Source organism: Sinohyriopsis cumingii, unplaced genomic scaffold (genome assembly GCF_028554795.1).
Source record: "Sinohyriopsis cumingii isolate HCF-2022 unplaced genomic scaffold, ASM2855479v2 utg000360l, whole genome shotgun sequence".
In the NCBI taxonomy this organism is placed as follows: domain Eukaryota; kingdom Metazoa; phylum Mollusca; class Bivalvia; order Unionida; family Unionidae; genus Sinohyriopsis; species Sinohyriopsis cumingii.
The window spans coordinates 3,445,531-3,465,816 of NW_028315892.1; the positions used below are offsets into that span (position 1 = coordinate 3,445,531).

The window sequence follows — 20,286 nt, forward strand, 5'->3', positions numbered from 1 at the left end:
ATGGCCCAGGCTTCTTGATCTGGAACATGAGAGATAAAGGTGAGAAACCTGCGGTTAAATCTTCTCGCATAAGAATCGATTATTTGTCGTCCCCAGAGGGCCAAGATCTGGGTAAAGATCGCTGGCTTGAGAGATCATTCCATGTGAAGGACCTGATTTATTGCCCACCGTTTGTGGATAAGTCACCACTACTGAATAGTCGGACATAACGAGGACAATTTTGCCTGAGAGTCGATCTTCTCTGAAGTGAAAGACCTTTACGACAGCCTTCATTTCTAGGATGCTGATGTGCATAGGCCACTAATATGGTTCCCATGTGCCGTCTACAGTAGTGAAGTCCATCAACAGGTGGATGCCCCAAACTATATGCACTGGTGCAAGTGCAAACAGTTTTTTCTCCTTGGGGCTTCTCCAGTGGGAGTCCCCTGGACAGCTAACCTGGGGTGCACCATGGATGCAAGAAGGATCAAATCTCTCACATCATCTGGAAGGTTTGATCGAGGGGACCGGGAAGGAAACAACTGAGTCAGCAGTGACATCTGTAAGGGCGCATAAAAAGATGTGCAAGTCTTCTGCCACCTTAAATGAACGAGGAGACACAGGAAGCTCTCTTGCTGAATTCATGGTTTATCACACACAGACTCGACCAGTTCTATTATTTTGCCAACGGGGACACTAGGAAGCCACACAAGATTCAGGCTGGTGAAAAACTCCATAGCCAGATAAACAAAGTTCTAGGATGGATTAAGGTTGGACGTTTCCCAATTTATTACAAATCCAGATGAACTGAGGGTTCCACATGCATGTGTAGGGGTAAGTAACAAATTGGATGGCTAACTCCTGAGCTGCCTGCCTACGAATAGCTTCAATTCATCCTCCAAATATCAACAGAGATTCAAACAGAGGTGGGCGCAATGCAAGCATTTGATCTGGTTTAAGTGGTGCCAACCATAGACATGCGTCACAATGGATAAGATCAAGATTGGCCAAGCTATCAAGGCATTGGCCATAGTATGGTAAGCTGCTTGATTAATGACAAGAGGGCTCCTAGCTGAAGCTACCACTGGATTGCTTGGAGAGTTCAAAAATTGCCAATGATGCCAAATCTAACATGGAAGATATCGCCACTATCTTCTGAACCAGCTCCGACGTGGCATGGTACACATACTTCTCTAGTATGTAATACAATGGAGCCGACATACGAACAGCTAACATATTCTTGTCAAATGCCAGAAGGTCCATGCTAAAGTGTTGGAGTGTGTATCATTCTAGCGAGGTGAAGTAACCTGCAATCTGACATTCCGAGAAAACAAATATTGAACTACAAGGGGTAGCCAATTCTACCCGAAAGCCAGTTGCTAATCTCCTTAATCTTAGAAGATTGGAGGAGATGCCGGCATGACAGCGTATCCCTCTCGTCCCCAACATTCACTGACCCCTTGGCTTTTAAGTTTTGTGTGGGGGTACACTCAAAAGTGGCCAACACCTGATAAATGTATTAAATGGCAGCTTGAAAGCTGAATTTGGTCTGCTCCATAGTTGCGTCAGCATAAGAGAGAACTGTCAGTGACTCATCACTCTCACTGTGTGCCAGATCCTCATCCGACTTGTCTTTAAGCTCGGCATAAGTAATTGCCGGGTGGCATTAACGAATCTGCTCAGTCATATCTGTCCAAGACATGAGCTCTCCCTTGAGGATAAGCCGTGAGTAATCTAATATCACGCATCGGCAGCTCTGCCAGCATTGCTGCAAGCTGGTGTCAGCAGTGTGAGGACAACCTTGGAACTTGCTGTATACATGGTAGTCTGGTGGTGGTCGCTCCAATACCAGTGAAATAATAATATGTTGCTGGCTGCCCAGCCGGTCGGAAAGATATATCACTATGTTCCCCATAAACACTGTGTAGTTCAACCATTCTGGCAAAGAGGTCTTCATACTTGGACGGTAGTACTGCTGGCGTCGGCTTGTGATGTTGCGGAGACTGCCAATGTTGGCTGGTGTCGGTTTGGCAGTATTATTATTATTTGGGTCCAGCTGTTCTATCATTAATCCCATGAACTCCAACTTACAGGCCTGAAAGACATGCTTTGACATGTGGGAAGGGTTGCCACATCTGGGATACCTAAAATTTGCCTAAACTTTTGAGACTATTCCCCTATTGTGTCCGTAGGAACAAATAATGGGAAGAGAAGGCTGATTTTGCTCAGATTGAATGAGTTATGTCTTCTTCCAACTTACCAAATGATGCATCTTATCCAGAGACGGATGGTCCCCTCCTTTATCTTCTCTGCCCCAGACGTTGCAGAATGTATTGGTCCCGTGTGACAAATTTTAGTGGTGGGGAGGAAACCCAGCATCCCCACAAGACTTGACAATGAGGCTGATTTGGGGTGGAGACTAAGGATGTCAGAGGTATCCTGCTGTTATGTAAACTGTTTCTCCTCTTTGCTGCTTTCTGAAGTACAGCCATTCATGTGTTTCCTGAGCAAACACTGCATATTTTGCATGCCAAATGAAATGGGCATTTTGTACATGTAATGTTAGGGTCATGAGTGTCCTCCCTGGATTTAAATCTTTTACATTTTATGCACCTTGAATTACTAATATGCTAAAAGACACTGTCAAATGGACAAATAATTTAAGAGTTGCAACATTATTCTAAGGCCATAATGGACTTAACCTAGTTAACCACAATACTATTAAAATAGCGTAAAATTAATGACATGATCTTAAATATCCAGTGACACTAAATTGTAGTCATTAAAACCGCTCAGCAACAAACATCGTGAGCGAAATAAAAAAGTCTAATTCACCCGCAACACAGAATGACCTTATGGAGGTCAGCAATAACGTGCTGAGATGGGGTCTCACAGAGGAAGTCCCAATAAATAGCACAATCTGTCAGATTTTTTACTGGAGTTGTAAAATATCAAACCTGCAGGAGATGAATAAATCCACTGAATAAATTCAAAATGCTTGATGGATGGGCCTATAGGTCAGAAGAACAAGGCTGGATTGTTATAGGCTATAGCACTCGGTGTGTACTGCACAACACTGATGCTAACACTGGCGAGACCTGGTGGTATCAAGGGGAGGCAATGGACAAGAGTTATGCCCTTTGTCTATCTAAAAATAAACAATGTAAGATGATTTTCGTCTTTTAGTGGGGCTGGATTTGCGAAATAGCAGGTTAATATTCCTAACATAATGTAACTGGGGAATGTATTTGAATAAGTAATGGAATAACACACTGTAGACTTTGACTCAACATTTCACTCTAGCTATTGTTAAACAATCTCTGAAATGTGGTTGTTCATTTCAGTTTGTGATACTTTTAATTGCCTCTAATATCAACTGTTTCCCTGAGGTGAGCATTGAGCAAGATCGTTTACCGTTCATACGTATTGATTACATACCTAATTATATCACGGTGGTCAACAAATGTTTCTGGTATTTTTTTTTTTACTGAGAAAACTTTGACACTAAAATTTCTCAAAATTGTGTTTTTCAAAACATGACCGTTTTGAGTCCAAAATCATGATTTTTGTGCAACATGACATGTTAAAGCAGGTATGATTTGAAACGTAAATCTACTCAAGGCGGTGGTGGCAGAAGTAATGCTGGCAGAACATAATTAGTGTGGAAGCAGACCTGTTTAACCTTTCCCGGCTCCATCAGCAGTCTAAAATCAGTATGTCCATAGTGTATAGCAGCTGTCAATAATATAGCTATAAAGCTAACAGTTGAAGAATTAACAAAAATTTCATCCAGAAGTACATTTATTGTCTTTAATGACAATGACAAGCTATATACTTATCTGTTTCATCCATGCAAAGTAAGTTGTATCCATTGGGATAAGGAGGTGTGCAGAAGGTGAGAAGTTTGGGGAGCATTTCCTTGAACAAGAGGCATTTATAGATATGCTGAACAAAAATTTCAAATGGACTGGTCAGCCTGAAATGAAAGTTCAACCAGTCATTTCAGGATGTACAACTGACCTTGGTATTGAAAGCAAAAGTCATGAATTTCTTTTAATTTTCATGTCCCTTCTTTGTCACACTTTAAAAAAATAATCTTGAGAACTGCTTCTTTTAATGAGATCTGGCTGTTCTCGGCAAACTTTTTAATCTCCTGAAAGGAAACATTTCCATCTTTTTCTATAAACGTTTCATCACTATATGATGCCAGATGCAGGTGGTCTCTATTAATGACCACCAAAGTTATATCACGCTTTTGATGTCCGTATTATGTTACAGTGTTGCTTACCAGTAACAAAGCCCTGACTGTGACTATATTGCCATGGAAATTGGAATACGGTGTCGTAAAGATTTTTCACTAATTTGTTGGGGACTTTAGCAGTTTTGCAAACCATTATTTCCCAAAGTTTCAACGTAAGTCAAATGTTTAGTTCTCTTTTCCATATCTACAATACTGCTGTCTGGTTGCTTCTTCAATGTTCTTAATATCCTCATCTGTCTTTTGTATGACCTTTTCTAAGTATAATGAGCAAAGATTGAATAGCTTATCCGGTGTTACATCTGGTATCATTCAGCATATCTGGTCCATGGTATTTTATGTCCTTCTTTGCTTGCTTTTCAAGTCGCACTCTCTTTCTTTGTAATTTGACATCATCCTTCTTTTGTGATGTTCATGACCTATGTGCAAAGCTTGTATATCTCAAAACTTGTGATATAAGCTAAAAAGCTTTAAATATTGTGTTTTCAGAGGGCCATGATAAACCTTCCACAATGATATTTGGACCTGATGGACATCCGACTTTCAGCCACATTATTAATATCGTTAACAATCAGCCGTTCACTTTTATTAGTAATCCTGTTCAAGATGATAGACACATCTCTAATGCTGTCTCTAGTATCGTCCCAACAACCTGATGTGGCCATGCAAGACTCATTTAGTTCTTCATCGCGTGCCATTTTCCAAAACTAACTCTGACCTTCTAATATGCTGTTTATTTCATCATCATAACTGTTAGTCCCTACATCATCATCACTAGTACAAACTTCAGACTTTTTATGCAAATTAGGTATTTTATTGCACAAATTTGTAGTTATCATGGAAATATAAAACATGCTTCCTGTAGTTATGGATGTCCTATGCAAAGAGTTGTCATTTTTATCAATACTTGTCATTTGTATTCACATAGAACAGTTGCAGTAAGTGGTACTTACTTCACTTTGGTTAACTTTACTCTCCCTTTATGTTGTGTCTTTTCTTGTACCATTTTCTGTAATGTAACTCTCAAACACTTGTTATTTGCCCATACTAGTTTTATTTTACATATCGACCCCACAATGGCACCATCATTTGTATTTCGGCATCAAAATAACTGTGGCCGTTAGCCATGATCCACGTGTCGCTTAAACCAAGAAGAGACTCAACCTTTTTTAAATCTTCCTATATCATGTCAGCCTCCATTGGCTGTGGGCTCTCGATCCAGTTTTTAAAGCAGTCATGTTTTGGTTATTGACAACTCTTTCGTTCAGCTTACTGTCATATCTAAAACAATTTGCTGCATACACCTAAATACAGCTTGTGTTTTGTTTCAGCCACAAATATGACACTACACCTCTCAGTGCAATGTATGTATGCTTATGTATTCATCGACTCCACCTGCATCACATGCCACATTGATGACTGGCACATTCTAATCATAGCCACCCCATCATGTAGCATATCCTTTCTTTTCTGCCCCAACTTTCATAATTTCCTCTCCAGTATAGACTTCCTCCTTTTCCCAAACTTGTGCTCACGGGAAAAATTTATTTTTCCAACTATACCTGAAGCTGCAATAGTGCCTAATAGTTATTTCAATGAAAATGTGCCAGCAAACGTTTACATACTTTTCCATACAGCTTGTACATAGATATCAGTACTTGTCCAATCACTCAGGCTTGGGTTGATATTCATTATTAATTTGTTTCCTCAACCATGGCCAATGCACCATAAATGTTCATATGTTCCCTTGTATTACTTTTGGTATGCACTATTACAAGACTGCTGTCATTGTCTACTATCTATCGTGCCTCATTATATAAACAGAGTGACTTGAGATCTCCATGACATGCTATTTAGATAGTTTAAGTTTATAACTATGTAACCATCCAAAATGTCATCAAATTGTTTGATATTAAATAAAACATTATTCTTATTATCATGCATCTTCGTAATGTGCTGTATAGGAATGTGATGAAAACGAATAATTTTGGTGGCTTTCTCTCCAGCATACAACTGATATAGGGGGCATCTAATCTTGTCCGTACAATGATGTTGCACCTCATCATCTCTGGACGTACAAGTGTACTTCATGGCTTGCATATATTTTTGAATGTGTGGACCACCAGCAGTATTAAATCACACTTAACATCCTTCTTTTTGAGACACCCCATGGCGATGCAAAATCATTATACTGAAGGATGATAATAACCAACTTACCTAAAGTGTCCAAAATTAACAAACAAAACTATATAAATAAATACTGAAAAGAAATATCAAATATTTCACTAAGTACAAAAAGTATGTATAACATTATGTGTACAAACATGTCTAAGTTCTTCAGCTATACGTGGCTTATTCGACACTCCGAACAATCCACTGTAGAACAACACATGGATTTGTACATGCATGCATGTCATCCTTGCCTAGTACCATGTTACAATGCACTTACTTCAACCAGATGATTGTTGACAATTGTAATATTCAAAATAAATAATGATATAACAGTCTAACAAATTGTACAAATGCTCCTTTTCCGTAATTATCCTGAAATGTGTCTTTCTCTTCTTTTGAACCACACTCTTGCGATGCAGGAATTGCCTTATCACACACAAGTGGAAATACAGCCTACAAGTACTAATGTTCATAATTTAAATATATGCATAACAATTAATGCATATTTATAATATTTAGCTTATGTTCTTTTAATTACCATTACACCAGTATCAAGACCAAAGGAATAATACCAGAAGATATACACTTCAGCACAAAAACATATTGAATGTACTATATGTGGCAAAGGGAAAAACAGGAAGTGGAATGTAAACAAACACAGGACCCATTTTATACTGTCTATACCAGTAATGGTCCAGAATAATATTTGCTGTTATTATGAATTAACCTATTATTAGTATTAACCTAATTAACCATAAGTATAGTTTCTATATGGAACGTTTTATGCCCATCAGATTAACGATATGCATGTAATTATGACTCTCAGCCACATGACTGTCGTGAGTTAAGAAGACCAATATGGAAGCCCCCCATATGTAGCATGGTCACGTTTTTCTCATGCACTATGCAAGGCACAATGTACATGCAAAATCTAACGCTCATTGCATCCAGCAAAATCTTATAGTTACAATACAGTAGCTCAGTTGTATTCCAATGCCGTAATCTACTGAGTGTAAAATGCAGCATGACTTTGACTTTGCATGACGTTGCGGTATTTAGGAGGACCATGCATGAGTAACTAAATCCTTTTCAGATAGAATATGATCAGAAAAGGAAATCATTGGCATCCAAATTCCCAGTACAACAGAGTCCTGTAAAATCTCTGTATTTGCAGACCACAGTATGGGCTTCTGTTCTTCTGAAAAATCAATTGAGACATATTTATTTTGGTCCAAATTTTATTACCAAGCTTCTGGAGTAAAACTTAACATATCAAAATCAAATGGACTCTTCATGAAGAAATGGAAAGGTCGGATCGATTGTGTATATAGGACTTTATAAGAGAGAAAAATACGGAAAGGAGAAGACAAAATGGAAAGGAGCTGAACAAAACTCTAAAAGAACATAGTATAAATGACATTGTGTACACGAACAAGACCAACATTTTAAGACAGATACAAACATATTATGTTAATTTATACACATCGCAAAACATACCAGATAAACAAAGTGCAGATTATTTAAGGGGAAGGTTAAAGGTACGGAAATTGATGAGGTAATGCAGAAATTAAGGCATGGAAAAACTACAGGATCGGAAGGATTAATCTCCTAAATTTAACAAAATTTTAAATAGGATACTGGAAAGAAAATCTACATTATTTACCGAGAATACCTGTACAAGGATACAAAGGAGGAGTGAATAAATATCCTGTCACTAAAACTATTCAAATGGCTAATATTATTAATATAATAAGAAACCTAAATGAACAACCAAAATATGCAAGGCAACTTTATACATATATTGACTCACTATGACAGACTGTTTCGATTCCTAGCCTTCAGGTGATCGTTTATTAAAGCGATCATCCATGAAATAACTTTTTGCTACGGTTAATGTATCTGTGTTTAAAATTTATTGAAGGATGGTAATATTTAACTATTTATGGTAAAATATGGCTTGTGTGCAACCCTGTTTAGTTCCTGCAGAGTTATTGCTCTTAAATGGACTGGAGTACCTGGTTCTGTTCTTGCCAAATTGACAGTCTAACATTGTTCTTTATGACAATGTGTGACAGGAATGCTGAGGTAGGATAGAAAGTATAACTATTTCACAAAACATTAGTATTGAGGTCTCTGGTAATAGAATTGTTACTTGATACCTACAGTATTAACATATATGAACTGAACATAAGGTTCTGCAACTTCAGAATGTTTACAGCACTCAGTTCCAGCCTTTGGATGTCGCGAAATGTATTCTGCTCCATTTTGTTTTACCTGATTTGTAAACTACTGTGAAACTGTACACTTGTAATCTCAATCACCAGCTCTTGATTCTTGCTAGTCGGAAGGGTGATATTGAATTATTGAAAATAATTCACAGGAGCTTGTGGTCACTGATTAGCTTGCAAAAAGAGATACAGAAGGAACTACCCTCAAATCCAAACTATTGCTAGGGCTTCACGTTCCACCTGTTAGTACCGCTTTGCCAGCTCTGAAAGTGTTCTACTGGTGTAAGCAATTGCCTTTCCATTTTGAGTTAATAAAGGGTCTCGACCGACAGGAGTTGCATCTGCAATTAATTGTGTTTCATTATGAAGATTGAAATACGCTATTATTGCGTTACTTGTTAAATCTTGTTTGAGTTTTTCAAATATCTTGTCATGTTTCCCAGTATATTTCAATGGATCATTCTGTTTGGTTAAGGCCGTTGAACTATTTGGGATAAATCGTCCAACCTAGTTTGTAATGCCTAGAAAACTACTGCAAACTTATGATATGCTTGATGGAATGCAGCAGGCGAAGTACAAGCTAGATTACGTTATATCCATTTGAAATAAGGAAGATTACTATATCCATAATTTCATTACTGCATTACATTTCTTTTGTTGATTTTTTTACATACTATACATTTCCTCATTGATCATTCATAAACCCATGTATGAGGAACTTTAAACATTATCTGTTAAAAAATGACCCGGAAATCGGATCAAAATTAAACAATGATATCAGTTTTCAACAACTGTGAAAATCAAACTTCAACATTAAGAACTGAACCTGGGTCAACTTTCAACATTGAAAGCAGACCCGGTAGTGTCATATTTTAATGGGTCAAGGTTTAATACTACGAGCTGAATATTTGGCTGCAGCAATTGCTATGGGTTTATTGCGAAGTGTTTTAAACCTTTCTTGGTAAATTCGGCAGGTGGTTTGTTAACTGGTGCAACAAGATCCCATACGTTGCCGATTTCAGCACTGGCTTGATCAATTCCCTCGATTGATTGCTGTATTGCTAGCTGTAATTGTGCTTGAACAGCAGTCATTCAGCTGGAAGTTCTTGTATAATCTTTTTGTTTTTTTAGTTCTTTCCGCTATTTTCTTGGTCTATTTAGCGGTTTGTACCAACGACAGAAAAAAGATCTTTAGTGGCTTTTGTGAATGGTTTAAATAACTATTGTGTACCTTCTGTAAATTCTATATGAGCATCCTGACTCCTGACGTTTTTATAGCTGCTGTTTGACAATATCACTGAGGATTATTATATTTCTTAATTGCCTCTAGTTCTTGTTAGGTTAGTTTATTTGTATGAGATTCCGTAGTTAGTGCAGATTTTCTCATGATTATTATTATTATTATAACAACAACGATTTAATTACAACTCACATACAACATTTCAGTATGTCTAATAATGTAACGTGTTAATTTTGTCCCCAAACTACAACACTAAATTTGTTAAGGCCTGTATTACAAAATGGGGACTTGATTGAAGGGACAGGGGCCTCAAGGTCAACACCACTTTTTGGGAGTCGGTAGCATACCTTCTGGTCCTGTTTGCTGACCTAAATCGATGCAGTTGTGGGTGCTGAAGTACCAGTAACCACTGAACATCCAGGATAGGAATCATTACAACACACAAATTTGGAAACCAAAGTGGATGTGGGTCATGACCTAGAAAACTTTGTTGACAAAACTGCAATGATTTCTTTCTGATAAAGTTACTTGAATGGAATGAATGGAATGTGAATTGGTTTTAAAATAAATGCAATAACACGTATTATACTTCACATTGAAAGAATACACCATGTGTGGTTTGTTAAAAACAGGACCTGATGCCTACAATTTATTTATTGACTTAGTGTTGCATATATCCTAAGGTAGAACAAAACCTAATAAAGGAAGAGAGTCCGTGGGAGGAGAGCTTTTGTATAAAAAAATAAAAATAATTATAAATATATCACTATATAAAGTTAAATATATGGATGCAAATGATATATTGTTTTTGTCTTTTGATATCAGCTTTTTCTACACATCTCTCTGGAAGTATCAGTCATTTACAGAAAAATATCTAAAGGTGATGGTGTGTCACTGTTGGAGCATGACCTAATTGATGTGTGAAGTAAATTAAATGAAGTTCATATTTTTATTGCTGGTGATTTGAAAAGAAGAACATTTAGAAGATTCAATAATACATGCGGAGGATATTTAGTTGCTCTTACTTGTAAATGAATAATCTAATACTGACACTTTTAACATATAATCATGTATACTAAATGTCAGATTTTAATGGGAGGAAGCTGTAACCTTGAAAAATTCTTGCTAACCAAGGTTGTAAAAGTGTTGCTAATTGTATGATAGCCATTTCAAGTAAGCTTGATACAATTTGAATTTTTGATTACATTTCCTTTCACATGTGTCTTTTGAGTTGTCTCCCATAGATTACAAACCTTTCGTAAACCTTTACTGACACGAGTTCTTTGACGTAAATATCAATATAGTCTTTTAGCTTCCACTGTTTTATGATTGATTTACAACTTAGTTTAATGTGGGTGTTGATAATGCTGTAAAATTTCATACCTATATGCAAGATGCAGCAACATCAATGTCAAGAACTTGATATTCTCAATACAAAATAGCTAAACTTATCTCCATGGTCGGGTTATGAACATGAGATTTGAAACAAACAGTATTTTTGAAGATATAAAATTTTGTGTTCAAAGTCAACGTTGATATTTTGAAAGAGGATGTGCACAACATTATTTCCTTTCATATACCTGATATAAAACTACAACGCATCATAAGATCTTTAAAGTAATCAAATCTATCTAACAGTATCGATGTATATTATAATCCAAATACAAGTTGTGAAATGTGGAAGGCACTGAAGTAAAGATGATCACTTTGGTACCTCATGTGCAATGTTCATTTTTAAGCTAGGATTCTGGCATGTATTGTAATGTGTCAAGGGTCAAGGTAAAATAAAACGGAATAGAAGGACAGTTCACGCCTTTTTCAGTTACTAGATCTATCCAATCTATTGCAGTGTCACGAAATGGTGTGTTCACCACCGATGTTCTTATTCAGATCATTAAAGCACAAAACAAATATAAATAGGCAGCACAGTTTATTATATGGTTTCCAGGCTTGTGTGTTTTTCACAAAATTGTATGTTCAAAATGGTGAAATATAATATTTGCTAATTTTCAGAACAGATGTTTGATAAAGCATGTTGAAATGACAATATTTTCAGTGTTAAATTGCATGTGAAAATCAGCATACATGTTCTATTTGTCCTAATTCACATAATCTGTAACTCAGATAATACCAGTTACAAAACTAATCTTGCACATAAAAATAAGTTAATGGTTCTCAAAATATGTTCATATGACAAAACGAAGAGGTGATGATTTTGTACATTCGATTAAGGTTCTCGTTTTGAACAGGATGTCAATAGTGTGTCGCTTGAGTTGAATGCGACAGTTTTTCGTTTTGTAACATCAAAGTGTGTTGTTGTGTCGGGTATAATATTTCGACATCTAAATGACACAGACACTACAAAATGGATGGAAGTTTGTGACTTCAAAATGATACATGAAACTGAGTAGGAAATTCGATAAAGCCAATACTAAATTCCCAATGGATAGCAGACAGCTATGTTGATGACGACACAGTGACAGTGGCGTCAGCTAAATCAGCTGCATGAAGCCAATATGAAAATTATTTTTTCCTCACAAATTACGAGCATTAAAATCATTTGGTATTTAATCCGCAGAAAGACAATAAAACCAATGCGTTGATGAAGTTTGAGTTGGTACTAGCGATTTCGACATAATCTGACAACCATCATTTTCAAATAAAAATTAAATGAATGTCGTATACTGGTTGCAATTAAAATACAATAACGAAAGAGCACAACATTCTCTGTATTTACACCGTGACCAGCTTCAGAAGTATTGTTGCATCACGTGGCTACCAAGTTGACATGTGCACTCTCTAGCAGGGAGCACACGAAGCATGGAACCAGACTACCCTGCTGGATGAATCAGACTGGCCAAGTTTCTTGTAGTTCTCCTCGAAATAAATATGTTCAGAATTATATATTCTTTCCGGTTTTTGCAAAAGATCTGACTTTCAGTCGAGTCTAAGATTCAGCCAATGTGGACATGTGATAAAGCTTGCCAGTAGCTTCTCGTGGGTCGGTGGTTCTTTCCGGGGTTTTCCGGGTTCTTCCTCCACCATTAATACTGGCCGCCATGTATAGCCTATCGTGCTGAAAAATGGCGTTAAACCCCACAACAACAACAACAATCTTGAACAAAGACATTAAAAAGAAGTTTGTTGTTGATATCACGTGGCTATTGGACTTCAGATGTCCTTGTGTGAGAGTTGTAAAGTCAAGTGACTATTAAATTAAAAGGCGAGTACCAGGTCAGGTTTCATCTATGCCGAGTTTCATCTCATCTGTCAGCGGATTAAAGACATAACGATTATAATACTTGCCATTTTGAGACAATAAATAAATTTCCTATCGCTTACATGCGGCTATAAGTGGCTATAACATAGGTTTAAAGTTGTTAGGCCTGCCGGTAAGCTATCTTACTGTGGCGGCAGATTCTAAATGTTTGATATGTAATAGCTCTGAACTCACACTCAATACTAAATGTCTATATGTGCAAAATGGGGTTGGAATATTCAGAGGAAACCCGAATTAAAAAATGTCGAATATCTGAGCTGAAATTTGGTGCGAAACTATTACACAGTGACATGTAGCTTGAAACATTGGTTACATATTTTAAATAGAACGCAGGATAAATGGGCATTGGTGTCCCTTTATTATATATCAAGAAACGATGAGAGCCCATTTATCAATACAGGTTTAGGGACTGGTTTATTGAACTACAAGAAGACTTTTTGATTCTACAGAAAATTCAGTCCATGGTAATACAACAATGTATAATTTTGAAAGTCTTGTGTACAATTTTAAATAAATCCTTTCGTAAATGTCTTTAAATAATGGGGATTTTTAACCAAATCTTCTTAAGAAGTTTATCTTGGTTGAAACATCTTGTTTGAGACTTTACTGGGGTACATAAATTCAGGGTTAAACTTTTTCCTTACAATATAGGATTCTAATACTTCGCATTTATTGTTTGTTTAGTTCATACTGTGATAGGAAATGTTTACTTTTGTATAACATGCAGATACATTGCTCAAGAATTCTTTAAAATTAAAGGTTTGAAAGGAAACACAATAAGTTATGTTCATTATGTTGTTTCCACGTAGCAACATAATGCAGGTCAGCAAAGTAAAGTTAGGATTTGTATTCTGTACATTGAAATGGCTTTAAATGCCAGTTTATAGAAATACAGTCAGATTTGTTTCTTGTGACTCATTCTGTGGTTGTGTACATGATCATCTGTTCCAACATATGTTTTGGAGAGTCTTGAAAGAGAAACATATTCAGATTTGGAAAAGGCATGTTTTATAATCCAAAATGTTCTTTAATTCCATTCATCAATGTTAACCTTGAAACAATTAATTTCATCCTGGAAAAAACATGGAAAAGACCTGGATATTTATATTTAGAAAAGCCTGGGAACAACGTAATGTGTCGGTTGTAACTAGCTAACCTTGCTTGAAATTATCTGCTGAAATGACTAGAGACTTTTGTTCTGTTTTGCTCGGTCGTAAGAGCTTTACTGGAGTCCAGTAGAACCACAACTGTCAAATCTCACCCTTATTTATAGGTTTTCACGAATATGACTAAATATGGAAACATATTTAAACAAATCATTTATATACGATTTACATATTGCATCAAATTACTTTTCTTTTGTGCTAGGGTCATATATCCAAAACTGATTCTACATTTACTACTTACAGAGGTACAACTTTGCAACATGAAGGGAATGTTGACAATAAAATGAGATTATACATTATCTCAAACAATGATATGTGCAAATACACTTTATAAAAATATAAGTTGACTAGTAGTCAGGATTGTTTCACTATCATATGTTCTTGCTTATAAGATGACTCGAACATGAAGTCCTAATCTTACGTTTTCTAATTTATCTTTGACTCTCTTTTGTGCCTGGATTTGTTTTACAATATAAATCCATCCGTGTGACTTGTCATCAGTGAGTTTGAGTTGCACTTTGGAAAATAAACAAGCCAAAACTTGTAGGATAGATGGACAGAAAAATTAAGCATAAAACCAGTGTAAAATAAATAGTTATACTGTTGAGTGGAATGTGTCACAAATTAATTGACACTTGTATTTTATTTTTGTGTAATAAATCCTTAGAAATCTACAGTGGGAGACATTTTGATGTAGGTCTTTATTCTTTTGCCAGGATTTGTACATAGTAATCAATGCCTGAGTGTGGTAAACAAATTTGTTTTGTTTTTAATGTACGAGTCTATGGCCTTTATTTACTTAGAATGAAGTTGTTGAAATCTTTAAAAAGAAGCAAAACAAAAATATCCGATAAATTTGTTTGTCATTGATAGATATAGTATGTCATGATGTTATGAACATCCATGAAATAGACTTACTTTACGATTGTTATAGTTATATATCGATGTAGCCTTTGAATGCACTCAGAAATGAGATTTTGGTTTACTAGCAATATGATTTTTCTTGTTTTAAGAAAGTAAAGTCATGACTGGTAATTATTGATTGTGATCTATAACAACTAAATTTTATATTGTTTTACTTAAATTATAAAATGACTGATTTTCTTGAAGAGGAAACAAGCCTTTGATAGAAATAAGATTTGCTTCGTAAAAAAGATCTTGTATTTATTCGAATACTGAATTATTGCATGTGATTTATATATATTTGATTATGATTACATACATTATTTAATGATAAATGTTTGCAGAACAAAAATGTATTTGTAAATTGTTAACATGTATTATGACAAATTGCGTAATGTACTATTTTCAAATAAATCATTTGCAGCATCTCTATTTGTAACTGCCAAAAGTGAAATGATTTTCCTATTTTATTCGTGATATTTCTTAATGTAGATAATGACATTAACCTTGAATGTCGACTTTTTACATAATTTGTCTTAAAATTTGTTTTAAAATTCAGATGATTTTTTCCCTCACAATTCTAAATCTAATCCAACCAGTACTTGTCGTATGAATTGTATAACTTTTTGGTGACAAATGACTAAACAAATACAAAACATTGTAAAGGTGTCATGTATTATTCCATATAAGAAATTCACATTGAAACAGAAATTTCTGGTCCATGCTTAAATCCTCAGTATCCTGATTCTCCTTGTGATATTTTCTGATGACAACAAAAGGCATTTTTCAGGACCTAAAGAAAGATTACTTTTGTATTAATTCAGTTACCCTCATAAAGTTATTACTATTATTGCTATTATTATTATTATTATTATTATTATTATTATTATTATTATTATTATTAGTAGTAGTAGTAGTAGTAGTAGTAGTATTAGCAGTAGTAGTAGTAGTAGTAGTATTGTTATTGTTGTTGTTCTTATTATTATTATTATTATTATTATCATTATTATTATTATTCTTATTATTTTTATTATTATTATTATTATTATTATTATTATTATTATTATTATTATTATTATTATTAAACCAACACAGGCAGTTTACATAGATTAGAGGTCACCAACTAGAAGTAGAACTCGATTTTATAAAGGCTTATGTTTATTCTAGAATGGGACCAAATTCTCGTATATTTTGTGTACTTTTGTTTCTATTTACACATTTGAATAAACATTCCATTGTTTTACCAGGTTATCTTTTAGTGGGACACTGCATCTGATAAAGGTTGTTTAGGTGGCAAAAGAGGATGTAAACAAGACACTATGTCTTTGATTTATTGCAGTGTTATTACATGGAATTTATTTTACTGTGCATTTTATTTTCTAGGTATTTAAACTACTGAGAACATGCTATACATGATGTTAGAAAAAAATAAAATTCCTATGCAATTCCAGTCATAGTAATGTGTGTTATGTTTCATACCCACTCATTATTCACACATAGAACTTTGTATTTTTTAATCAGAGTCTCAGACCGCCCTGGTTACTTAGCGGTTTGAGCATCCGCCTTGGATGCAGGAAGACAGGTTCAAATCCTGGCCGACTCATACCAAAGACTGATAAAAATGGTACCAGTAGCTGGCTCACTTCATGCTCAGCATTAAGAGGTTAGCGCTAGGACTGGTTGGACTGGTGTCAGAATAATATGACATAGTGGGACATGATAATATGTGTCGTCTGCGGTATGATGCCCCAGTGCTAAACATCACTACAAACTGTCACACTGCAGATGTCGTAGTGATATGGCTGAACAATTGTTAAAGCCACGTTAAAAATCCAAATCACACACATTCAGCCTTTGTGAAACAGAGATAGAAAAGATTTAAACATCCAAACTTGCTTGAAAGAAAAGACAAATAAGATAAAAATCACTTAAAAATGAAATCATTGTTTTTTTTCGTAATTTGTTTGTTTGTCTTATTAACTCTACAGGTCATGGACCATATTTGCTTATGGGATGGACTGTTTTCTGCTGTCCTTTTTATGACATATTTGTCCATTGTTGTCTGTCATATGGGATCCATCCAACTGTTGCCACTAGTTTGTTATCACAATTCCACCTCAACTACTTCAAAGACTGTCATGAAACGTATTACACACATTCATCCTGAGATCTAGCTGGTCTAAAATACAAATGGTGCGGCTCAGACATCCAGTTTGGCCACCACAGCAGCCATCATGAAAATGTTATTGATACTCTTCTTGAATGGATGATGATATCAATATGAGGATTTAATTAAAACACTAACGATGTCTGTTTGATCCTAAATGAAAATGGTACCAATCTCATGTCCTATGTGGCCATCATACCAGCCATCTTGAACAATCTTATCGTTTCTTCTTCCGAAATGAAAAAGGTCTTATTTAGTTGGTCCTTAATGAAAATAGTTCTGCTCAAATATCCAACAGGCCACCATAGCAGTCATCTTGAAAATCTTGTTAGCACTTGTCATTGGCAATGAATGCAGATATCAGCATAGGCTTTTCTTTGAACACATTTTCATATCTAGTTGGTCCTAGATGAAAATAGTGCAGATACGGCAACCAATATGGTCATCTTGGCAACCATCTTGTGAATCTTTTTATTTAGAAATAGAAAGTCATATCGGCATGTGGTTATTAACAGAAGATTTCAAATATGTTGGTCATGAATAAAATTTGCACCCCCTTCATTTATCATATACAGCTACCACATCCATCTTGATAATCTTGTTATCAGTACCCTAAATAGACATAAGATTTCGGTTTTCACCAGGAGACTTGTCATGTCTAGGTGGTTTTCATTAAACATTTCGCTGATGTGATACCCAATATGTGTCATAGCAGCCATTCTGAAAATGTTGCCACTAGTCCTGCACAATGGAAAGTGATATCAATATTGAGAATTCTCTAAAAGGCTTGTGGCACCTCTTTGCCACTAAATCAACATTTTGTTGATTTGACCTCAGATGTGACTATTACAATGAGGTTACTGAAACTCTTGTCACTAATTCTCCTAAATTGATACTCATACGCACCTGGGATTTTCACCAGAAATCTAATTATGATATCTTAATGATAATCCAGTATAGCCATCATGGTAGGCATCTTAAAAATCTTGTCACTAACTATATTCTATGGATGGTCATATCAACATGGGGTTTTCATCTAAAAATCAAATATCAAAGTGAATTGTTTAGTGACATGTTTATAGACGATGTTATGTAGATCAAATGAGGATTATATATCTTTGTGTGTATGTGTGTTTAAATGAAGAATCTAAGTTTCGAGATACGTTTGCCAATACCATAAAGAAAGGAAAGTCATAATGCCATATGCTGTCTATATATAATAATGTTCCTAGTATGTTGAAAGGCAGTCTCAATGTTGTAAAGCTATCATGGTTGCACATAATATCACTAATTTGAGGTTAACCTTGAGCTTACATTTTGGTTTGTATTGCATATAAATAAGTTTCCATTTCCGTCAGTGATTCAAGGCTATTACACTGTTTCTTTATTTCTGTTTTTGCTTCTGATGTTGTAGACTTTATACGAATAATTGAAACCATTGTGTAACCAAAGAATGGAGTTAGCTTCAGCATAACCCATGTCAGTTGTTTGCTTTAATGATTAAAATTGTCTTGTTATCATTATCCAGCTAATTGCTTGTTTATCATTCGTATTTGCATCGTACATATTTTTGGTCATCACACCAGTTATGGTGTGTTAAATTAAACCATATCTAATACTTAGACAATTATATCTATAATAACATATATAGTGTCACATATATAGGACATCAGTTCAAGTGTTGCTTTCGAGGTTTAAATGTAGACCTACAAAGGCCCCTCCGCTCATCTAGATTGCTCACCTCCCTTTAATCAGGACATGTGGTGTGTGTACACGCCAGTTCGGTAATTCTTATTTGACAGCTGTACATCCAGTTTTTGATGTCTTTTATATTAACAATTACAAGAAACAAGAAAGCAAATCTGAATCTTTTTATGATAAAAAGATCAAAAATATAGGGTCAGGCACACAGAGCAACGTGTTATTACAACCAGGTTGAGTACACTGACCAAAACATCACAGCTGATGAATCCCATTTGGAAAAGTAAATATAAATCACAATTCGTCACAAACTACATCAACCATCCTCCTGGATTTATCACTATCAATTTCAAACCTCAAGCAAACCTTAGAATTGCTAAACTAAATTTTAATGACTATCCTGGTTAAAAAGACCTGTAGCAGGACCATGAAGTGATGAAGCTGACGGTGTTGGTCCCAAACTTGTTACATATTTTAGCTTTAGACGAAGAGGCATGTTTTCCTTTACATTTTAGAGCGCGATGTGTACACAAGAGCACAAATTCTTTAAGTAGCATTTATTAAGGGGAGCGGGTGAAGTTTTAAGATGGCATTGACTGGATATAATATCAATGGTGCTGTTTCTAGTGGAAACCAAGTATTAAGATATCTTTGAAGTATACACTTCTCATTATAGTTGGTATGGCCTAGATAATGAAATATCACTCTGAGGAATCAAATGTAAATCTTCCTGTTAGAGACCTAGCTGATAGTCGCTTCAACCATCACTATTTTCTCAGTTGTTTTGTTTACCTTTTTGCTTGTTTTGGGTGATTGGGTGGGTAGAGTTCTTTGTTTTTCTCTGCCATGACTGGTGAATAAACAGCATGTATATAATGAAAACTGTTCTACACACAATGGGAATATCAGATAAATCAAAACCAAGAACTAACATGCTAAACAGAAATTCATAGAAAGAGACAAAAGTGATTGGTGAGTCTTTGTAGATGGTGGAGGATGTCCGCCAATAAAGTTTTACCTACATGATTGGAACATTATTTTCATGCCATGGGGACCTGTCTGCTTAACACTGAGGCACAGCGGTGTTCGTTTAACGAATGACAAAGATACGGGGGACATCTACATTAGTATCTACAACATGCATTGACATAATCAAGATTGACTTTTAAAGAACGGGCAATGCTTGATAAAG

General features: G+C 35.4%; 1 pseudogene; it reads right to left on the reverse strand.

Moving 5' to 3' along the window:
• Positions 1 to 1,645: 1,645 nt before the first annotated feature.
• LOC149774267 (uncharacterized) lies at positions 1,646 to 19,942 on the reverse strand (annotated as a pseudogene).
• Between the last annotated feature and the right edge of the window lie 344 nt (positions 19,943 to 20,286).